This window comes from Marmota monax, unplaced genomic scaffold (assembly GCF_021218885.2).
Source record: "Marmota monax isolate L192 unplaced genomic scaffold, Marmota_monax_Labrador192_F-V1.1 WCK01_AAM20220418_F8-fsc00001, whole genome shotgun sequence".
In the NCBI taxonomy this organism is placed as follows: domain Eukaryota; kingdom Metazoa; phylum Chordata; class Mammalia; order Rodentia; family Sciuridae; genus Marmota; species Marmota monax.
In genome coordinates this window covers 31,880,537-31,899,970 of record NW_026693777.1, presented here as the reverse complement: position 1 = coordinate 31,899,970, position 19,434 = coordinate 31,880,537, and positions in this window count along the sequence as shown.

Here is a 19,434-nt window from a genome sequence, read left to right as displayed (position 1 = left end):
CTCTATAGTTGTTCTGGTTAGGTCCTTTAGTCACAGCAGTGAAAAAGCTGACTAAACCCCCCACTTCCTAGAGAGGGACTTCTGAAGAATCTATTGTTAACTATGCATTATAATAGTTAACTGGCGAATGGCTGTTCAGTGTTCACTTTAATTATATGTCACCACCCCAACTACTGTTTATACCTTTCTCTCCTTTATTTTTTTTTCTTCTTGGTACTTATGTTAAACTGACCATGGTACGTATTTTGTGCATAAAAACTTCTTAATTCTTCACCACTACTAGAATATGAACTCCAGGGACTCCACAGGTTTTTTTTTTATTGCTGCAGCTTAGTCTCGAAGAGGGCTTGGTACATAGTAGGTTTTCAATAAAAAGATGTTGAATTGCATGAATCCTCAGTTTCCCTAAGCTATTTGTCTTGGGCCTACCATTTTACTCCTCTGTGCCTCAGCCCAGGGTTGGGGGTAGGAAGAGAGGAGCAGCAAAAAGAGGCAGAAACTCCAAATAGATCCAAAGAAGAATTGATATAAAATAATTTTGGATTTGACTTCCTGATTGGGATTCAGTGAGAAGATTGTCTTGCTGGGACTCTTGGATTGCTGTAGCCCACTGCAGCTAGCAAATTGGGGCTGGCTGGGCACAGTGGCATACTCTTGTAATCACGAGGAGCACGAGGCAGGAGGATCATAAATTTGAGGCCAGTGTGGCCAACTTAGGGAGACCCTGTCTCAAAATGAAAAATGAAAAGAACTTGGGATGTAGCTCAGTGGTAGAGCATCTCAAAACAAAGAAGTTCTGAGTGCAAGAACATCTAGGATAAGGGAATCCCCAAGGGCAGACAATTATTGCTGGCATCCAAGACAGGGACCAAGCACTTCATCACAAGGTGCCAACCTGGTTCCAAAGAACCGTGTGGGACCAGCTGTACCTCCAGGCACAGATAAGCCACTCCACTTCATGGAGAAGGTTCAAATCCCTGAGATCCCTTCTCCCAGGCCCAACAAAGTTATGCAACTTCTTCTGCACAGATAGCACCCTGAGAGAAGGAGGATGAAAGAACTTCTGAGAAGAAATAAGCAGTCACAAACTTTGAACTTTTAATTGACTGAATATTCAACCTATGAAGGACAGAATGAGACCAAAAGAGACTGCGGTAGCTTTGTTAGCAAATATATTCGTTTGAGGGCAAGATGAGATGCATGTTACATAATAAAGATGATACCTTTAAAAAAGTGTATCTAAGCATAGGGACAACTTAAACTATCCACTATCATCCCGAAGTGAGGTTTTAGGGAAAGACTTAATGAGTAGAAAAAAGGATAAAAAAGACTTGCACATTGTGTGGGGAGATAAAGAGTTTCACAAAGACTTGGAAACTAAAATATCACTTAGTCTTTAAGTGGGAGGAGCGGCTCCTATGTCTCTGGGTGTTTTGAGGTCTATCCCTGTCCTTTGCTCCAGTGCCCTGGCTGAAACCTTCTCTTTTTGCCTTTCCTGGTGCACACTCCATATAGGGTTGAGTCCCCAGAGCAGAGAACATTGTATATCGCTTGATGCAAATCTGCCATTACTCACAGATACAAAGACAATGCCCTCATTTGGGGATATTTCTGCTGTCTTTGATTCTTACCATATCATAGTAGCAAACGATGTCATCCTAACATCCCAAACCAAAATTCTTCTTTTTTTTTTTTTTTGTACTGGGAGTTGAACCCAGTGGTGCTTAACCACTGAGCCACATCCCTAGCCCTTTTCATTTTGAGATTGGGTCTTATTAAGTTGCTTAGGACCTTGCTAAATTGCTGACTCTGGCCTTGACTTGTGATCCTCCTGCCTCAGCCTCCTGGGTCATTGGGATTACAGGTGTGCCACCACACTCAGCCTCTTTACTGCTTTGTATAGGAAAACATGTAATGAAACCCTCAGCCAGTAAATACCGAGAAGGCAACAGAATATTGTATATACTGTAAATGGGGCAACAGCAAAGATAGATGGCCAGCTTTGCACTTGAACTATATGCCGCTATGAGTCAACGAGATGGGGTGAAGGGTAGAGGAGGGTGAATGGCTTGGTGGAGTGAGGGAGGACTTTGAGGAACAAGGATGTGTTCTTGGAGGAACAAGAATCTGCTCACATGGAGGCTTTTGTGAGTGTTTCTGGTTTTGCTTGTTTGTTTGGTATGGAAATAATCAAAAGTGGCTGATTTCCTTACCTGGATTGGAAGATGAGAAGATGATGCAAAATCAGAAGGAATTCTGCAGGTGGCCATGAGAACATGAGGAACCTAGGAATTCACAGAAATCTTAGGGAAAGCATTAGACTTTCTTCACATGGTGGAGTGGGGGTTTCAAGATAATGTTCCCTAGATTCTAGTCCCACATCTGGATTACATTAATGGAAATTCACAGCCAAACCTAATATCTTCTCCTCCTTTCTCTTCCCATCGCAGGGAGCTCTTGTTTCTGAGGCATTTTAAGTTTTCATTCCTTAGGTGGAACTGTTTTCTCTTCTCTTCAGAAAACATGGAGAATGAAGGAGGGCCCACATTTTCTATTTGGGTTTCTCATTTCTAGGGTGGGGCCTCTGGCTGGTTCAAAGAATGTTACATGAGAAACAGAAAATTCTCAACACAGGTCCATATCAAAATCATGTTTTATTGATTTGGCAGTGAAGATATTATGTGTGCAAATATTGAAAGAATTCTCTAATTGAAGGGTCTGAGGAGTGTGATTTTTGATTTGGCTGTGCTTTCTTCATTAAATACACTCATCTCTTGCACACCTGCATCAGTTGCTGGGCCCCCAGATTGTTGTAGATTTTCTCTGCAGCAAAAGCAGTTGCCTCTGTGCTTTTGAAGCCAGTGTATTGCTTTACACAAACCTTTCATGGTATCACACTGCATTTTGTGGTCTTTAGAGTCACTGTGCTATAACACTTCTTAGATAAAACAAAACTAAACAATATTTAGATCCCTTAGGGACAGAATAAATTCTTTTTGGACTGATATAACGAAATGGTCCTGGGGTAGATGCTGATTTCAGGCATGGCTGGATCCAAGAGCTCAATTATGTTGTTAGGGCTGATCTTGCTGTCTGTCTCCGGGTCAATCTGTCTTTAGGTGATGGACAAGAAGGCTGTGAGAATTCAGACTCTTATTTTATCTATACTGAAAGTCTAAGGTGAAGACAATGTCTTTCTGATAGCTTTGGAAGAAAAATTTTGTGGAGGAATTTGATTGGCTTCCTTTCAAACTATTTCCCGTGCCTGTACCAATCAGTGAATTCAGGTCATGGGAACAGTCTGACTGGCCAGGTTGTATCATATGCCCAGTACAGTGGTTAGTGAGGATGGTCTGGGGGAGTTGGTTTCCCAGAACAATGATGATTCTGATGGCAGAGGGGGAAGGGTACTTGGTATAGGCACAGTCAGCAGCTGCCCACAAACCACAGAAGAAATAGAACCAGAGACACTGTTTTGACAGGCTGGGACTAGGGATCCAATTTGCTCTAGGAGAGATAAGCCTGTATTGAGTGTTTGCAAGGAGAAATCATTATAGATATAATAACACAGTCCCCAACTACAGAAATGAATGGGGGAGATACATAACCACTTAAGAAAGTAAATGCTAGTAAGGGTTCAGTCTTGAAAAATACGCATTTGAGACACAAAGGTAGAATTTACATGTGTTAAATAAATGTTAGTAGTAGCCAAGGTAAAAGAATTTGAGTTAGTCTATTATATACTTAGTGTTAACATGAGAATATACATTAAAATTTCCTTCAAAATATTCTTCATTTTCTTCCTTTTTTCCCCACTGTCTAAAATTTGTCTATCGTATATGAATATATCATTCTTTCCCTCTCTCCTGCTTAGTGGAATTATCAGGATCCTGCCAACAGATGTGGAAATCAGACAGTTGGCCAAAATGGTTTAGAATAGAATATATGTTAATCCTCCATGAAAATGAATTAGATATTTATACGAGTGCACACAGGTGCTAGTAAGAAGTTGCTCTCCCAGGAGTTGTACAAGTGTGTGAAAAATCAAAGATAAGGCACACAGAATATTTTATTAGTCAAATGCAAGCTTTGTGTCTTTTGGCTTCATAAATGAATTTCTCATAGCAGATAAGGAAAATTTGTCATTTAAATAACCAAAGCATATAGCACATGTAAAATCCTCATCCAGCCTCAGAAATCTGAGGCTTGGAGCCTGCCTGGTTTGTTTCTGATTTCCAAGAGAGGCAAGTTTAAATGTTAAAAAGCTCATCTGCTAGTATTCCAGTAGAAGGCACCCAAAAGGAAACTTCTACTACAATACTTACCCTTTGAGTCTTAACTGTAGCAGATAGTATACACACAATATTTAAAGTTATCTACAATTTAAAAATGAACAGTTGCATACCCAATGCCTAGCTTAAGATGTAGAATAGTACCAGTAATTTATAAGCCCACCATGCACCTCTCACTAAAACATCTTCCAATGGAGAGGTGACCACTGTCCTGAATTTTGTGTTTATCACTCTCTTATTTCTCTTCATAGCTTTATCACCTAATTATATATCCCTAATACATGTATCATCCAATTTAGTCTACTTATAAAAGCTTTCGATATGTGAAATAATCCTGCATATATTCTTCTGAGACTTGCTTATTCTGCTCAACATTGGTTTTAAGAATCATTAATTTTGTTGCAAGTACTTGTTCATTCATTTTTCACTACGTGTAATTCTCATTTTCTGAATATACAGAAATATATTTATCTCTGCTATTGTTGATGGACATTTTGCCATGTGAAACAATGTTAATGTGAATACTATTATCTCTTGGTACATAAGTTCATTTTTCCTGGAGTTGTGGAGTCATGGAAATATGTGTATATTTTTTGCCCGGAAATGCCAAACTGTTTTTCCAAGTAATTGGTATTAGCTGAATTAAAAATGTTCACCCATCTGGTGTATGTGGAATGGTATTTCATTATAGTCTTAATTTGCCTTTGCCTGATCCAGATGAAATTGATTTTTTCCCTTTCTCATCTCCCTCTTTTATCTTCTCTCTCTGTTTCTTTCTCCTCCACCCCTGCTAGTCCTCTCTTTCTGTTTCTATTCTCTCTCCCCTTTCTATTTTTTCTTTGTTGTTAAAGTTTGTGGGACATTTGGGTTTCCTCTTGTTCATATATTTGATTCAGTTTTTCTTTAGACTACCTTTCCTTTATTGATTTGTAAAACTTCTTTATAATCTCAAAATACTAGCCTTTCGTCACTTAAATATACTATAAATATCTTCTGCAGTGTAGGACTCATTTTTATCCTTTTATTGTATTTTTGGATACCTTAAGATTTCACGTTTCATAATAGTTGAATTTATAATTTTTCTTGTGCATCTTTATATACTTTGTGTTTTGTTTAAGAAATCTCTTGCTACCTTGAGGATATAAATTTTCTTTTTTTATTTAAAAAAATTATAGTTTTGCTATATGTAAAATATAGCAACTGTTTGGAATGCAATTGGAATCTATTTGGAATATCTGGAATAGATACTTGGGTAGTGAGGAGTAAGTAGTCATTTTTTTTTAACTTGAATAATACGCAGATAATAATACTCTACCTTTTCTCTACCAATCTGTCATAATAGCTGGAACAGAAATAGCATTTTAATTAAATTATTTAATTTTAAAACTTGATTATTATGTTCATTTGGTCTACTTGGTTATCCTTATACCAACATCCATGTGTAAAACATTAAATGAATAGCATACTATTAAATACTTATGAATTTTTTTCCTAATTGTATAGTTTAGACCATTTACATGTATGGTGATTATTGATGCATTTGGACTAATTTCTAAATCTTATTATGTTTTGCATTTGCACTACTTTTTCTTTCCCTTCACTCCTTAGCCTCCTTAGCTAACTTGAAGTTTCTTCCTCTCCTCTTTTTACCCTCTCTGTACTTAAGAAGTATAAAGTTAATCATGTATACCCTTGGGAAAGAATGCTATGGTTTGAGTATCTTCCAAAGGTCCATGTTTTAAAAGCTTGGTGATATTTTGAGGTGCTAGAACCTTCAGAGGTAGAGCCTAGTAGGAGGTCTTCTGGTCACTGGGTGGCATGCCCTTGAAGGGATAATGGGAGTTCAGCCCCTTCTTCCTCCTCTGGTTTGCATCCCAGCTTGAGATGAATACTTTGCTATCTGTTGCCCTGCCGTGAGTCAGTCTCCAGAGCAATGAGGAAACAAATAATGGACTGAAACCTCCGAAACTCTGAGTAAAAATAAACCTTTCTCTTTATACGCTGATTATTTATGGCTTTTGTTACAGTAATAGAAAGCATACCAATACATCCCCCTTTAAAGTAGAGTGAAGTAATCTCAGTGTTAACTATTCTGAGTAAGTTCTCCTAAGTATTCAGCAAGCTCTTTCTATAGGTCTATTTATATTATTTCCTATTTCCACAAAATATTGTTTTTCTTTTTCAGAGAATCCAATTGTATGTTTGTTGGGTCTTATTTGCCAAACTTTTATTTCAACCACTTTCTCTCAGAGCTTTTAAACTTATTCTTTATCTAATGTTTGTTATATTTTTTGTTTTCTTGCTTTTTTGCATTTGAAATTATTGTACTTTGGACAGTTTGTAATTTGTTCTCCATTTCTCAGGGAATATTTTTCTTTTTCTTCAACTTTTTCTTGCATTTAGTTCTCTCTTGTTGCATATCTTCCCTTCATTGTATGTTTCTGTTGGTAGTTTTTAGTCTTCTGATAAGTATGTTTTTAACCCCCAAATAAATGTTTGATGTAGCATAGTTCCATTTGGAATACTGTGTTACAAATTTCTTCTGTTTTGTAATTTATTTGGGAGAATTTTTTTTGGGGGGGATAAAATATTTTGGTTTGCCTTATTCTACTTTCTTATTGTAGTGAATATGAATAGGTTTGTTCTGATTTCTTCTAGTTTATAGAGGTCGAATGTCCAAGTTTATTCTTTCCTATCACTATAGTGAAGTATAGTTCTTTTTGTGTGTGTGTATGTGTGTGTGTTGCTAGGGCCTTGTACATGTGAGGCAAGCATTCTACTGATATATATTTCCAGCCAAAGTATTTTTTTTAAATGAATGACATTGTGGTCGTGGGCAGTGAAGCTGTTGAAATGTCTTGTGATTCTTTTGCCTTTCTCTGTCTTTTTTCTCCCTTTTCTTTCACTTTCATACACTAGAAGTATATATTCTCTTTTTTTTTCTTTCAGAAGTAATGCTTCTTCAAGATCATCACTTCTAGTTTTGCTAAATTCCCTATAACTAGATCTGTGATTCAATAAGTTCTGAATTTGTTTTTATCATCTTATTGCTTATTGTTAGAATTTATCTTTTAGGAAGTCATTTGTTTCTGTTTTGTGTCTGTTCTCCACTCATCTCATCTCTTTTCCATAGAGTGTCTTAAGGCTATCTTCTCACTACAGTCTTATCAATCACCTTACAGTGGAAACAAGAAGTCTAGTAGTATCTCTGTTGAAGCTTATTGTTTATTTTTCAAGTAATGAGCAAATTAAATTATGGAGTACTCTCTTTCTCCAGAGTCCTTTTTGGTCTATTTGTTCTTCTTTTTTGACTTAGGATTTGGGGAAGAATGTGTGCAAATTTAGTTTCAGGCAATCTTCATTATCCTAGTGCCAATCAGAACCTTGGTATATCTTTTTTTTTTTTTTTTCTAAAAATCATTTTTTTTAAAATTTTTTATTGTGGGTTGTTCAAAACATTACAAATTTCTTGACATATCATATTCCACACTTTGATTCAAGTGGGTTATGAACTCCCACCTTCACCCCATACACAGATTGCAGAATCACATCAGTTACACATCCATTGATTTACATATTGCCATACTAGTGTCTGTTGTGCTCCGCTGCCCTTCCCATCCTCCACCCTCCCCCCTCCCCACCTCTCCCCTCCCCTCCCCTCCTCTCTCTCTACCCCCTCCACTGTATAACCCTGAGGGTCTCCTTCCATTACCATGCAATTTCCCTTCTCTCTCCCTTTCCCTCCCACCTCTCATCCCTGTTAAATGTTAATCTTCTTCTCCTGCTCTTCGTCCCTACTCTGATCTTAGTTACTCTCCTTATATCAAAGAAGACATTTGGCATTTGTTTTTTAGGGATTGGCTAGCTTCACTTAGCATAATCTGCTCTAATGCCATCCATTTCCCTGTAAATTCTATGATTTTGTCATTTTTTAATGCAGAGTAATACTCCATTGTGTATAAATGCCACATTTTTTTTATCCATTCGTCTATTGAAGGGCATCTAGGTTGGTTCCACAGTCTTGCTATTGTGAACTGTGCTGCTATGAACATCGATGTAGCAGTGTCCCTGTAGCATGCTCTTTTTAGGTCTTTAGGGAATAGACCAAGAAGGGGAATAGCTGGGTCAAATGGTGGCTCCATTCCCAGCTTTCCAAGAAATCTCCATACTGCTTTCCAAATTGGCTGCACCAATCTGCAGTCCCACCAGCAATGTACAAGTGTACCCTTTTCCCCACATCCTCACCAGCACTTGTTGTTGTTTGACTTCATAATGGCTGCCAATCTTACTGGAGTGAGATGGTATCTTAGGGTGGTTTTGATTTGCATTTCTCTGACAGCTAGAGATGTTGAGCATTTTTTCATGTACTTGTTGATTGACTGTATGTCCTCCTCTGAGAAGTGTCTGGTCAGGTCCTTGGCCCATTTGTTGATTGGGTTGTTTGTTCTCTTATTGTCTAATTTTTTGAGTTCTTTGTATACTCTGGATATTAGGGCTCTATCTGAAGTGTGAGGAGTAAAGATTTGTTCCCAGGGTGTAGGCTCCCTATTTACCTCTCTTATTGTTTCTTTTGCTGAGAAAAAACTTTTTAGTTTGAGTAAGTCCCATTTGTTGATTCTAGTTATTAACTTTTGTGCTATGGGTGTCCTATTGTGAAAAGAAGCTTTTATACATGCAATATTAATACCCATATGGAAAACTGAGCAAAGTAGAGTTACAAAGGGAAAAAAAAATCCCAGTAGCCAATAAATGCATGCAAAATGTACAATCTCACTAACAATTCAAAACAAATAAAAACAATATTACTCTCTCATTCTCAGAATAAAAAAATATGTACTTTTAAAAATAATAATATCTACTCTTCAAAAAACAATAGTTTCATATACTGCCAATGGTAGACAAAATCTTTCTAGAGAATAGTTTTTTTTTTGGGGGGGGCGCTGAAATGGTTTATTGACAAGTAGAGACATGCCTATAATTTGAAAAATAGATTTTCCAATAAAATTAAATGTATCAGATAGATTTTGCTGAATATACACTTCATTCTTCTTAAGTTGCAGAAATTTTGCAACCAATTTTTCCTCCAGTAAGATGGTCTTGAACAGTCATCCTTTATAGGTTGTCATTGATCTTGACTTTCTCATCTTCAAGCACAACAGGTCTCAGTCCATAGAAGGCTGCCTCCATTACTTGGGGCTCAAGGTGAAGCAGAATATCGGTGGAAGAGTGTGGCGATGGGAACCAAGTAACCCAATGATCAGGCCACAGAGAGAGCTAAAGAACAGTTTTTTTTTTTGTAAACAAAAAAATCTTCAAAAGGTATTTACTCCTTTATTTAGCGATTTCACTTACAGATATTTATTCAAAGAAAATAATTATCAAGCACTAATTACATAAATCAGTTATCAGATAACTTTTTATAAAAATCTACCAAACCAAATACTCATCTACAGAGGCTTAACATTATTTTTTAATAACAACATTAAAAATGGTGTGAGTCTCAGTGGAATATTATTCAGCATTAAAAAAAAATAAAATTATGGCATTTGCAGGTAAATAAATGGAGTTGGAGAATCTAATGCTAAGTGAAGCAAACCAATCTCCAAAAAACCAAATCCCCCGAATGTTTTCTCTGATATAAGGATGCTGATTCATAATGGGGTTGGTGGGGCATGGGAGGAATAGATGAAGTCTAGATAGGGCAAAGGGGTGGGAGGGTAAAGGAGGGGGCATAGGGGTAGGAAAGACGATGGAATGAGATGGACATCATTATCCTAAGTACATGTATGAAGACACAAATGGTGTGACTCTATTTTATGTATAACCAGAGATATGAAAAATGGAGCTCTATATTGTAATATAAAGTAATGCATTCTGCTGTCATATATAACAAATCAGAATAAATAAATAAAATACTAAAATAAAAATGGTGTGTTTGTGCATATTGATGTAAAAAATAATTTCTACTATTTTATTGTTAAGTAAAAAAGGGCAGATATGAAGTAGGATTATATATTAATTTTTAAATGTAAGTAAATGTTTGCAAATTCATAAATAAATACACAGAAAAAAGTCTGAAAGGAAATATAACAAAATTTTAAATTGTTAGCATGGTGAAAATATAGATTTATTGTTTTCTTTCTTATACTTTTCTAAATTTTTTTTTTTAATTAAAAAATTTCATGGATCCAAGATGGCGGACCAGAGGAAGGCAGCATTCTGTGTCGCTCTGTGACCTGAGACTCAAATAGTGAGAATACTGTTTCTCTGTGAGTGATATTTCTGCTCCCACATGGGAATCAGGGTCCTGTGCCTCTCTGGGGCTGCAGGCCACAGCATCAGAATAGGTCTCCCAACTACTCACCAATATAGGACTACCAGGTACCTGAATGGGACCATTGCCTGCCATCAGCACCCACACAGAACTTTCAGCCACTCACCCAAGTGGAAATCACGGATGCTGCTCCCATGAAGGACACTCAGCAGCTTCCCACAAGCAGGAATTCTGGCCACCACTTCTGTGTGGACCCCCATCTACCCACATGGGGCTCCCCCAGTTGCAGCGGAGATACTGCATGCAGTGGCCTGCCTATACCCAAGAACTTCATAGAGGCTCTGAAGTCAGTGGACAGCCAACACTGCATGCCACAGAGTTTGACTCTGAACTCATCATCTAACGCCATCACTTGGCTCCCCCTACATGATCTGACAGCCCACTGCTGAAAGCAGGTGCCCTCATCTTGGGTCACCTTCATCACCATCTTGGGGGGAAGGACTCCCAATTTGGAATGCTGGCTGGCTAGGTACCCAGTTTCTAACTCCCCCCTCCCCCCAGCAGTTGCTAACCTGGCACAGTGACACCCTGATAACCTTCACCATCCTGAGGATGGAGATACCAGCTAACAACAGTTGACCCCACCTATTGGATAAGAAGGGAAGCAGGAAAGATACTGATCTCCAACCAAGCAAGCCCTGTATCTTCCTTCAAGATCTTTTTTTTCTTTCTTCCTTTCCTACTCTATTCTCCTGCTCTCATATCGCCAACATATGTGAAATCAAGTACTTTGCATGAATTAGGATTTTGAGGACTGGGATGTCTGAATAGTATATTACAGTTGTGTTGTGTATATTCTTTTTTTTTCCCTTTTATCTCACCAATTTCTACTATTTCAACATTTTTTATTTTTCTTAATATATATGTGTGTTTGTTTTATGTACTCTACTGTCTCCTCACTTGTCTACACAAAATAACTTCCTCTCCCTTCTCCTGTTACTAATCTTCTTCTTAGGATTTCTCTTTCACACTTCCTAAGATATAATAACTCTATATCCTCACCTCCTACCTCCTCAGCTTATCATCCTACTCCTCACTCCTGGTTCTTTGTTCACCATGGAAACTCTAAACCCTTTTACAAACTTACTGAGTATATTGTAGATAATAATTAAACTCACCATTTCTGTACCTTGTTACCGAACTGTATATGTCTTAATAGCAAACATTTGTTTTTAGGGTGTATACTGTTTACATTGGGATCTGATAACATTGTCCTTCACCTCAAAGGAGTGGTATTGGATCCCTACAGGGGCATTATAAGCCTATAGGTAAAACAGGTAATGCCTTGCATCCACAGTGCCAGAAGGAAAGACACACAAGCGGTATGAAAAGACAAGGGAAGAAAGTACCCCAAACATATCAAGATACTACATGGCCAGCACAGCAGAAGAAATGACAGAGAAGGAGCTCAGGATGTACATGATTAAAATGTCCTATGAATTAAAGTATGTTATAAGAGAGCAAATACAGGCAGCTCTTTTTGAGAAAGAGCTACATAAACAAATACAAAAAGCAAAAGATTACTTTAATAGGGAGATAGAGGTTATAAAAAATAAACAAACAGAAATCCTTGAAATGAAAGAAACAATAAACCAAATTAAAAGTTCAATTGAAAGCATCACCGCCAGGATGTGGGGAAAAGAGTACACTTGTACATTGCTGGTGGGACTGCAGATTGGTGCAGCCAATTTGGAAAGCAGTATGGAGATTTCTTGGAAAGCTGGGAATGGAGCCACCATTTGACCCAGCTATTCCCCTTCTTGGTCTATTCCCTAAAGACCTAAAAAGAGCATGCTACAGGGACACTGCTACATCGATGTTCATAGCAGCACAGTTCACAATAGCAAGACTGTGGAACCAACCTAGATGCCCTTCAATAGACGAATGGATAAAAAAAATGTGGCATTTATACACAATGGAGTATTACTCTGCATTAAAAAATGACAAAATCATAGAATTTACAGGGAAATGGATGGCATTAGAGCAGATTATGCTAAGTGAAGCTAGCCAATCCCTAAAAAACAAATGCCAAATGTCTTCTTTGATATAAGGAGAGTAACTAAGATCAGAGTAGGGACGAAGAGCAGGAGAAGAAGATTAACATTTAACAGGGATGAGAGGTGGGAGGGAAAGGGAGAGAGAAGGGAAATTGCATGGTAATGGAAGGAGACCCTCAGGGTTATACAGTGGAGGGGGTAGAGAGAGAGGAGGGGAGGGGAGGGGAGAGGTGGGGAGGGGGGAGGGGGGAGGATGGGAAGGGCAGCGGAGCACAACAGACACTAGTATGGCAATATGTAAATCAATGGATGTGTAACTGATGTGATTCTGCAATCTGTGTATGGGGTGAAGGTGGGAGTTCATAACCCACTTGAATCAAAGTGTGGAATATGATATGTCAAGAAATTTGTAATGTTTTGAACAACCCACAATAAAAAATTAAAAATAAAATAAAATTATAAAAAAAAAAAAAGAAAGCATCACCAACAGATTAGACCACTTGGAAGAGAGGACCTCAGACAAAGAAGACAAAATATATCATCTTGAAAAGAATGTAGACAACACAGTGAAAATGGTAAGAAACCATGAGCAGAACATTCAAGAAATATGGGATAGAATAAAAATACTAAATTTAAGAGTTATTAGGATAGAGGAAGGAATAGAGTTCCAAACCAAAGGAATGATCAATCTAGTCAATGAAATAATATCAGAAAAATTTTCAAACATGAAGAATGAATTTGAAAAACAAAATTCAAGAGTCTTACAGAATGCCAAATGTACAAAATCACAACAGATCCATACCAAAGCACACTATAATAAAAATGCCTAATATACAGAATAAGGAGAAAATATGAAAAGCCATGAGAGAAAGGAATCAGATTACATATAGGGGGAAACCAATTAGATTATGTGCAGATTTTTCAACCCAGACCTTGAAAGTTAGAAGATCCTGGAACAACATATATCAAGCTCTGAAAGAAAATGAATGCCAACCAAGGATATTATATCCAGCAAAATTAAGCTTTAGATCTGATGATGAAAGAAAATCCTTCCATTATAAACAAAAGTTAAAAGAATTTACAACTTGAAAGCCTGCACTACAGAACATCCTCAGCAAAATATTTCATGAAGAGGAATTGAAAAACAACAATGAAAATCAGCAAAGGGAGGTATTACACTAAAGGAAAGACTAATCAAATGAGAAACCAATTCAAGTTAAATACCAAAAACAAACAAAAATGGCTGTGAATACAAATCATATCTTAATAATAACCCTGAATGTTAATGGCCTAAATTCACCAATCAAAAGACATAGACTGGCAGATTGGATTTTAAAAAGATGGCCTCTTCAACAAATGGTGCTGGGAAAACTGGAAATCCATATGCAGCAAAATGAAATTAAACCTCTATCTCCCCTCATGTACAAAACTCAACTCAAAGTAGATCAAGGACCTAGGAATTAAACCACAGACCCTGCATTTGATAGAAGGAAAAAGTAGGCCCAAATCTCCATCATATCGGATTAGGCCCCTACTTCCTTAATAAGACTCCTATAGCACAAGAATTAAAATCAAGAATTTATAAATGGGATAGATTCAAACTAAAAAGCTTCTCAACAAAAGAAACAATTAGTGAGGTGAATAGAGAGCCTACAGTTTGGGAGCAAATTTTTACCACTTGCACATCAGATAGAGCACTAATCTCTAGGGTGTATAAAGAACTCAAAATAATCCAATCAGTAAATGGGTCAAGGAACTGAACAGACACTTCTCAGAAGGTGATATACAATCAATCAACAAACATATGAAAAAATGTTCAACGTCTCTAGCATTTATAGAAATGCAAATCAAAACTACTCTAAGATTTCATCTCACTCAATTCAGAATGGCAGCTATTATGAATACAGACAACAATAAATGTTGGTGAGGATGTGGGGAAAAAGGCACACTCATACATTGTTGATGGGACTGCAAATTGGTGCAGCCAATATGGAAAGCAGTGTGAAGATTCCTTGGGATACTGGGAATGGAACCACCAGTTGACCAGCTATCTCACTCCTTGGTTTATACCCAAAGGACTTAAAAACAGCATACTACAGGGACACAGCCACTTTAATGTTTATAACAATACAATTCACAGTAGCTAAACTGTGGAACCAGCCTAGAAGCCCTTCAGTAGATGAATGGATAAATAAAATGTGATATATATATATATATATATATATATATATATATATATATATATATATATATACACACACACACACACACATACATACACACACAATGGAATATTACTCAGCATTAAAAGAGAATAAAATCATGGCATTTGTAGGTAAATGGATGGAGTTGGAGAATATAATACTAAGTGACTTTAGCCAATCCCTAAAAACCAAATGCTAAATGTTTTCTCTGAGATAAGGAGGCTGATTTATAGTGGCATTGGGAGGGGGAGCATGGGAAGATTACACGAACTCTAGATAGGGCAAAGGGGAGGGAGGGGAAGGGAAGGGGTAAGAGGGTAAAAAAGATGGAGAATGAAATGGATATCATTACCCTAAGTACATGTATGAAGACACGAATGGTGTAAATATACTTTGTATACAACCAGAGTTATGAGAAATTATGTTTTATATGTGTAATATGAATTGTAATGCATTCTGCTGTTATATATAACAAATTAGTATAAAATAAAAAATTCACATATATTACTTGTGTGTTAAAAATTATTTTCATTAAAATGTATCTTGAATGTCCTGAGAACAGTACCAAACTATGGTGATCCAGATTTAAGAACAATCTCTGAGTCATGGCTATCTATACTCCATTTTTCCTCAAAATTATCTCAAATGTATCCTAAAGGCAGTGTCTTGACCCTAATAAATCCTAGTAGATTCTTGACACATTTGGAATTTAGCATTAGCAGGTTGTTTCCCCTTCTTCCACTCCCATTCCACTTACTCTGTGAGCCAACTCGCTGAGTTGCTCCAAATGTTGCTGGAGAGTGGCTCCAAGCACAGCAATGTAATTCATCAATACTGGTACTTCTAAAATGTACCAGAAATAAAATAGTACTTACTTGATAGTGGTAAATCATCTATTAAACCTACACTTGAAGGGCACCCTTGCTCACCACCAAAAGTAAACATTATTTGCTGTGATTTTGTATAAGCTGAGATTTCTATCCTTCTAGTTTGAAAAGCATGGGTTAGCTACTGTCAACCCATTATTGATAAATAACCTTGGCTTTAAACTAGCTCATATAAAAACAGAGGGTACTATATTAGGTTTCTGTGGTACAACCTGTTTCTCCATTTGCCTTGCAGCTTCTTCCCCTTCCCATGGCACACCACAGGACCACTAGCTGGGAACCAGGAGGGCTTTAATATACTGGTTCTAACGTTATGTAAGAGTTCAGGATGAAGAATTTAATTTCTCTTGGTTATTTTTTTAACAAAGCAATAGTAAATTGTGAAATCAAAAACATTAAATGTTGAGGTGGGAAGAAAAAGCATAATTTTTATAAACTATACTTTTTATACAACTGACTTAAGTTTGTATCATGTTAAAATTAAACATTACATTTATTGGGTAGTTTATATCAACCACAGGGTACCTCCAAAGCATAAACCTATACTAGGTATATACGAGATAAAGTAATCAAAGCATACCTCTCTAGAAAATCATCAAAACACAAAGAAAGACAGCAAGAGAGGAGGAAAGAACTGCCAAACAGTCATAAAGCATGAACAAAACGGCAGTGTAAATCCCTACCTACCAATAATTACTTTAAGTACAAATGGACTAAATCCTCTAATCAAAAGCCATAGAGAGGGACAATGAACTAAAAAAGCAAGATGCACTTATATGCTGTCTACAAAAACATACAAACTGAAAATAAATGAATGCAAAAGGATATTTCATGCAAATGGAATCCAAAAAAGAACAGGGGTAGCTATACTTATTTTACATAAAGTTAGACTTTTAAGTGAAAATTATCAGAGGAACCAGCAAAGTGGTATATGCCTATGGTCTCAGCTATTCTGGAGGCTGAAGTAGGAGGATCACTTGAGCCTCAGAATTTAAAACCAGCTTGGGAAATATAGCAAGACCCTGTCTCAAAAACAAAATGAAAATTGTCACAAGAGAAGGTCATTCCATTATGAAAACAGAGGTCAATTGTAGAGGATGTATAGTATTTATAAATACATATGCATCCAATATCAGAGAACCTAATCATATAAAGCAAATATTGATGGATCTGAAAGGGGAAATAGCAATGAAAAGACAGTAGGGGACCTCAATATCTCCACTTTAATAATGGATAGGTCATCCAGATAGAGAACCAATAAGGAAACACTGTATTTAAATTACATTTTAGACCAAATAGGCCAAATAACCTACTCTCTATAACAGACATATACAGAAGAACATGTATATCTCTGACATCAGGAGAACATATTCTTTCCAATTGTGTATGGAATGTTCTCCAGTACAGATCATATGTTGGGTCAGAAAGAAAGTCAAAAAATTTAAGAAGATTGAATTATATGAAGTATTTATTTTGATGATAAAAGTATGAAACAAAAAAGCAATAACTGGAGGAAAACTGGAAAATTCACAAATATATGGAATTAAACAACACATTTGTAAAGAACCAATAGGTCAAAAACAAAACAAACAAACAAAAAATCCTGAGACAAAAATGGAAAAGTGTCATGCCAAAACTTGATGTGCAGAAGTGGTTCTAAGAGAATTTTATGACCACAAATGCCTACATTAATAGAAAAGAAGAATCTCAAATAAACAACCTAACTTTATACCTCAAGGAGCTTGAAGAAGAATAAATTAAGCCCAGAATTAGCAGAAGAATGGAAATAACAAAGATCAGAGCTGAATAAATAAAATAGAGACTATAAAAAGAATAAAAAAGACTAATGAAACTAAGAGTTGGTAAAAATAAACCTCACAAGTCTTTGGTTAGACTAAAAGAAAGGAGATAGGACCCAAATAAAATCATAAATGAAAAAACAGAACATTACAACTGGCATCACAGAAATACAAAGGATCAAAAGAAATGACAACAAATAATTATATGAAATCAAACTGGATAATCTAGAAATCTTTTGGGTATGTTCTCTTTTTCTATACATTCTTTCTCTTTGCAATTCATAATATACTATTGTTGCTTTATGACCTGCCCTTTATTTAACAACATATCAAAAATAGGTTTGCATATCATTTAGTAACTACAATACTTTATTTTGTACATATAAATTATAATAGAGTTTTATTTCACATATCTCTGATAGAAGCTTAAAACTGAATACCATCACTTCTCTTTTTGTAGTTTTATTGTTATACTTTATGTACAGTAAAATCGGCAGTTATAAATATTGAAAAATGTAAATAGTCATGTAACAACAATGATCAAGCTATAGAATGTTTCTGTCATCTTCAAGTGTTCTTTCATGTCCTTGATCCCTAGTTTCTGGCAACTACTGATCTGTTTTCTGTTCCTGTAGTTTCCCCTTTTCCACAATGTCATGTAAATGGAATCACAGAATATGTACGGTTGAGAGACTAGTATGATTTGTCAATTTAATTGGATTAAGAGATGATTAAAATTAAGAGGCTTCTGGGTGTGCCATTGAGGGTGTGTCTAGAAATATTTGGCACATGGGATAGAACTGAAGTGGAGACCCTCCCTAATTGTGGGCAGCATTGTGCAATAGGTTAAAGGCTGGGATGGAATAAATGTTGGAAGAACAAGGAAGCAGCTGCAGAAGCAAGCTCAACACTTCTTGAATGGGTTCTTGATTGCTGCTGTGATTATCTGAGGACACCAAACTCAAGCTCCTTCACTCTTTCAAGGTGGACTCTGCCAGTTATTCTTTAGGGAGTTTCCAGAAGCCTTTGATCCTGGACTGGGATAGCATCATTGATCCCTCTTGTACTGAGGCTTCAGCCTCTTGAACTGCTCAGCTGCTTGTTCCTCTAGCTCTCCAGCCTGCAGACAGACACATATATCCGTTGGTTCTATTTCTCTAGAGAACCCTGACTCATATAGTCTCTTTGACCCAGTATCGTGCATTTGAGATTAACCTGTGTTGTTGTATGGCCAGTAGTTTGTTCTTTTTATTGCTGAGTAGTGATGAGGAAAATATTCTGAGATGTTCAAATTTAATTAACGGCCAGAGGATGGAGGAGGGAAGAGATAAAGGAAGTTAATCAATTAAAAGCTGTGGACAAAACTGACAAAAAGGCAATTTCACACTTCTAAATGTATGTTGGAACATTGACTTGAATCTCACCATGACCATGCCTGGTTTATGTATAAACTTTCTGGACTGTTAACCCCACCCAATCCACAAGCAACCATTGCATCTATTTTTAAAATTTTAAAATTTGTTCTCATTAGTTATATATGACAGTAGAATGCATTTTGACACACCATACATAAATGGAGTATAATTTCTCATTCTTCTGGTTTTACATGATGTAGTTATACCAGTCATGTAATCATATATGCATAGGGTAATAATGCTGATTCATTTTACTATTTTTTTCTATCCTCATTCCACTGCCCCTCTTCATTTCCCTCTGTCTAGTCCAAATTACCTCTACTCTTCCCCCACATCCGACTTATTGTAAATTAACATCCATATATCAGAGAAAACATCCGGCCCTTTGTTCTTTGGGATTGGCTTATTTCGATTAGCATAATATTCTCCAGTTCTATTCATTTACTGGCAAATACCATAATTTCATTCTGCATTAAAGCTGAGTAATAGTCAATTGTGTATAAATA